Consider the following 5,135-nt stretch of genomic DNA (forward strand, 5'->3'; position numbering starts at 1 on the left):
GTACTCAATACTTGGTAGGGGCTCCATTTGCTTTAATCACTGCCTCAATTTGCAGAGGCATGGAGGTGATCAGTTTTTGAGACTGCTGAGGTGGTATGGAATCCCAGGTTTCTTTGACACTGTGGCCTTCAGGGAGTATGTGATCCCCACCCTGACTGCGGATGTTGCTGTTAGACAGTGTTTTTCTGCTTCCTATTGGCCTTGCGGGAGCTGATCATAGCTGTTTTTTTTTTTCTCTAGAATCTTAATCTTACTATCACTCTCTGTTTTTTAAAGTGATAAAATATAACTTAATTCACACTAGGGATGTCAAATTTCGATTATTTCCATGATCGATCGTCGTTTAAATTAACGATCAATTAATCGATTAATCGTTAACCATAATACTGCAAAATGCGTCTATTGCAGGCACGCAGTCAGCGGTATGACAGGATGTGCAAAAGCCACACACACACACACACACACAAAACGCTTTCTCACTTGAATTAAAGAGGTTTTAGTCTGAATAAAATGCTAGTAGCAGGATTATAAAATGAATAGATGCGATTATGATCATTTGATAAAATGAAGAGAGCGCGCCATACTTTTGAGGTCATTTTACTTTGTTGACAGTTTCCAATCCCGCACGGAGAACGCTGAACGCGCCTCTTTAAATGGTTTTTTGGTGCTCGTTGTTGTATTTTAAAGCACAATTGCAATGTTTTCAACTGACATTATTGTATTTAAAATAAAATTATCCGAAATGTGGAGCGCGTGTGACTGCGCTGCACATTAAGTGAACTACATCGGCGCTGCTGCACCAAAACACAGTTGCTCACATTAATTTGATCCTGCTGGATTCTGTCCTAGAAAATGTCAGATTTTTAAAAATCCGGCATACAGCGCATTAGATCGTGACAGTGCATGCGTGCAGACGAGGATGAGCGAGCGCGGCTTTGGCTAGATTTATTTGGAGGTTATTGCTCATGTCTCATTCGGCACAAATCGAAATGTTTCCATATTCGCAATGTATTTGAATGTTAAACTATTATTTATAATGTAAACTAGGCTTGTACTTAACACCCATTCGCATATAGACGGAAAAGATGATCCTCTTCATATGAGCAAAAACATCCTTGGCATAACAGCAGAGTGGACCGGTATACTACGGTCTATTTAAACTGACCAGTGTAACCTTTTAATGTTTAGTTGACTATTTTATTTTGATAATGAACAGACTGCGATGTAAGTTTGAATCGCTAGAATATACGTGTGCAGCAGGCTCCGGCGCGATCGAAACAGCTGAGACATTAAAAAATATATATATTTTCCGCAAAAGTGTTTACTTTCATTTGTGCACACTCACAATACAAACAGAAGATTTGTGCTCTTGTAAAATAAAGCAAACAAACAGAATGCGTTGTCATCCTTTTTTTTTTTTTTTTTTTTTTGTGAATTTATGGAGCGCCCACACTTCTGTTTTAAATCCGTTAATCTTAATTATTTAAGTCGGATATATTTCGCATAGCCTATTTAAAAAAAAAAAAAAAAATTTTTATGTTGGGCCTATAACTTAGTAGGCTATAAATTTTCCTTAAAGCATCCCATTTTGTCCCAGGGCTTAGAACCTGTGCCCTAGTCAGGTCCATGCAGAAACTTGTGAACGATGCTCGGCGTCACCGTTTAGTGACAGCAGTGAATGCTCCAGGAATGTGTCGGTCACAGCGCCTATTAATCGCTGTTTTGAATCCAGCAATTATTTATTTAGAAATGATAAGATCTGATTATGACAAGTGTGGTATAAAAGCTTTGTTTATTAGAGGAATAATAGGTTAACTGGAAAATGTTAGATCGCGACCATGCTTTTGGACCCCATAGTCTTCATTTACGCGGCTTTGTTCTGGTTTGCCGGTTGGTCACGAATTTGCACAAATTCAGTATATTTAGGCATTGTTTCTTTTCCTAAATCTTCATAGTCTAACCCTCTAATTTCCCAGGTTTATTTTATTATCTTTCGCTTTTAATAACTGTTTTCGCATCTCTTACTGTGGTAAACATGGGAAGGGAAATTAAAGATTTCATGAATTAAGAATTCGTTCGATTTATTAATTTGTTCCCTTATTTCACTTAAATCATGGGTTATTTAGGGAACAAAATTAATGAAACATGGACAATTGCCACATTAATAATTCGTAGGAATGAATTAACAAGTTGTAGGAATGAATAGACTACCTGTCCTGTCACTGTGTCCCGCAGCCCTGCAAAGCGCACGATATAAAACAGTTATCTGATGAAATGATTAGTAACTACATTTCTATTGCATTTAATGTTGAAGAACTTTTATGTTGTTTCAATTTTAATGTACTTTAAAGTTTAAATCACATTAAAAGCTTAATTTGTACATTGTGAATGAATGATGATGCTTTTATATATCGTCACCGTCACTCACAGCTGCTCGCACGTGTTGAGTGCGCATGAGCCGCACGCAGCCCAACATTGAATCGGTTAACCGACCATCGATAGCCTTAATCGATTGCATCTCTTATCGACAATTAATCGATCATCGATTAATCGTTGACATCCCTAATTCACACCATATTTCTGATATTATCGATCAATCTTGTCAGATTATTTTTGATCGTTCACTTTCATTTTATATCTGTGATTGCAGTACATCTGCATTGCGTTAGCACTCGTTAGCTTGTCATTAGCATTTTCATTCGAACCTATTTCTGTTTTCTTTTCTCCTCTCCTCTCTCTCGCTCCAGTTTTTCACAAGTTCATCAAACAACTGTGGTAAGAATATTTCATTAAACACGGTGAGTAATGGCTTCTCCTGCTATTGTTATTTGCACCCCTTGCCACATGTACAGTTTGTCTATCTCTGTCGCTGATGATTCATATGTGATAGATGCAGGGAAATAATTAGGCTGACAGAGAAGATTTCAGAATTAGAGACACGCATCCAAACTTTAATTGAGGACAGTAAGTATGTTAGGGCTCTAGATATAGCTTTGGATGCATCTAGCTCAGGGATTCCTGTACATTGTTCGGTTCCCTCAACAAAGCCCCTGCAGCAGGGCAACTGGGTGACAGTGAGGCAGCATAGTCATGGGTCAAAACACCGCTCTTCTGTTCTGATCAAAACATTAAACAGGTTCTCCCCTATCAATGATGCACCCACTGAGAAACCTGATGAAAGTGTTCTAGTGATGGGCAATTCTATTGTATGGAACGTGAATATAGAGACACCAACCACCATAGTCAAATGTTTACCGGGAGCCAGAGGGCCTGATATCTTAGCAAATGTAAAAGTGCTTGCTAATGCTTAACGTAAATCGAGCATCGTGTTAGTTCAGTCAGTCCATGTTAGTCACGCTTGCATCAGCTGACAGTCAGCTGTTCCTGATGTGTACCAATCCAGTCTTGACACCTATCACCTGCGGTCTATTTAAATTCCCATTATTCAGTGTCTCTTCCATCGCATTGCTGCTTGCAATTAACTCCCTCCCCCAACTCCACCAACTGAACCTGTAATCCGATCTAACTTGTTCTTTCTTTACAGTCTCTTCATTGGAAGCAGTCTCTATGACATTTTGTTTACAACTCATGTAATTGTGAATTGTAATTATGTATGCTTATAATGATTCTGTTCTGTACCCCAGGGGGGTATGTCTTGCTGCTCTCCCCGCTCTGTCCAAGCATGGCTGCATGGGCAGGCGTGTGGAGTGTTGCCCAGAACATAACCATACTGCCAACACTAACTGTATGCAATTATAATTGTCATAAATATACTTGACGGAAGAGGTCCTGATTGAAATACAGTAAAATTGTTATTCATGCTGGCGCTAATGATGTCCGACTTCACCAGTCGGAGATCACTAAAAATAACATTTAAGAGGTGTGTGAACTTGCAAGCATGATGTCAGACACTGTAATATGCTCTGGTCCCCTCCCTGCTTACGGTGGTGATGAGATACATAGCAGATTGTCATCACTCAATGGCTGGATGTCTAAGTGGTGCCTGCAGAATAACATAGGTTTCATAGACAATTGGGGCAGACCTGACCTGTTGAAAAGAGATGTTCTTCATCCCTCCTGGGGTGCCGTCGCTCTTCTCTCTAGAAATATGGCAAATAGTCTAAGTGTTTATACTTGACTAACTGGGGCCCATGTCAGGAAGCAGACAGACTGGCAAGACCGATCATCTGCTAGCAGCCTCACGTCACAGAGGTCAGTTAATTCTCAGCACATAGAGACTCTTAATATCACCTAAATATCACACTATAGAGACTGTGTCTGTCCCTGATCTATAAAATACAAAAAATGTCCAAACCAAGTTAAGAGTAACAATTGAATTAAGGTTCAACAAACAAAAAACAGATGCAATACGGATAAACAAATTATAAAGTTTGGCTTATTGAATATCAGATTTCTACAAAAACACTTTTTGTAAATAATATGATCACTGATCATAATCTAGATGTGCTCTGTTTGACAGAAACCTGGTTAAAACCTGATGATTACATTATTTTAAATGAGTCCACTCCCCAAGATTACTGTTATTTTTGTGCAAACTTCATGTAGCCAAAATTGTAAATTCTACTTCTTGTTACAAGTATGGTAGAACCATCACTTCTACCACAAAAGACTGCTTTGTAAGTTATCTTTCTGATGTATCCGAATTCCTTAGCATATCCAAAACCTCAGAACAATTTGATGATGTAACAGAAACTATGGACTCTCTCTTTTCTAGCATTTTAAATACAGTTGCTCCTTTACGCTTAAGGAAGGTTAAGGAAACCAGTATGACACCATGGTATAATGAGCACACTCGCACCCTAAAGAGAGCAGCTGGAGGAAAACAAAACTAGAGGTATTTCGTATTGCTTGGCGGGAAAATAATCTATCCTACAGAAAAGCATCAAAAACTGCTAGATCTGATAAATTTTCTTCTCTTTTTAGAAGAAAATAAACATAACCCCAGGTATTTATTCAATTAAGTGGCTAAATTAATGAAAAATAAAGCCTCAACAAGTGTTGACATTTCACAACATCACAGCAGTAATGACTTTATGAACTACTTTACTTCTAAAATCGATACTATTAGAGATAAAATTGTAACCATTCAGCCATCAGCTACAGTATTGCATCAG

The sequence above is a fragment of the Carassius gibelio genome, chromosome B7, assembly GCF_023724105.1.
Source record: "Carassius gibelio isolate Cgi1373 ecotype wild population from Czech Republic chromosome B7, carGib1.2-hapl.c, whole genome shotgun sequence".
Lineage (NCBI taxonomy): Eukaryota > Metazoa > Chordata > Actinopteri > Cypriniformes > Cyprinidae > Carassius > Carassius gibelio.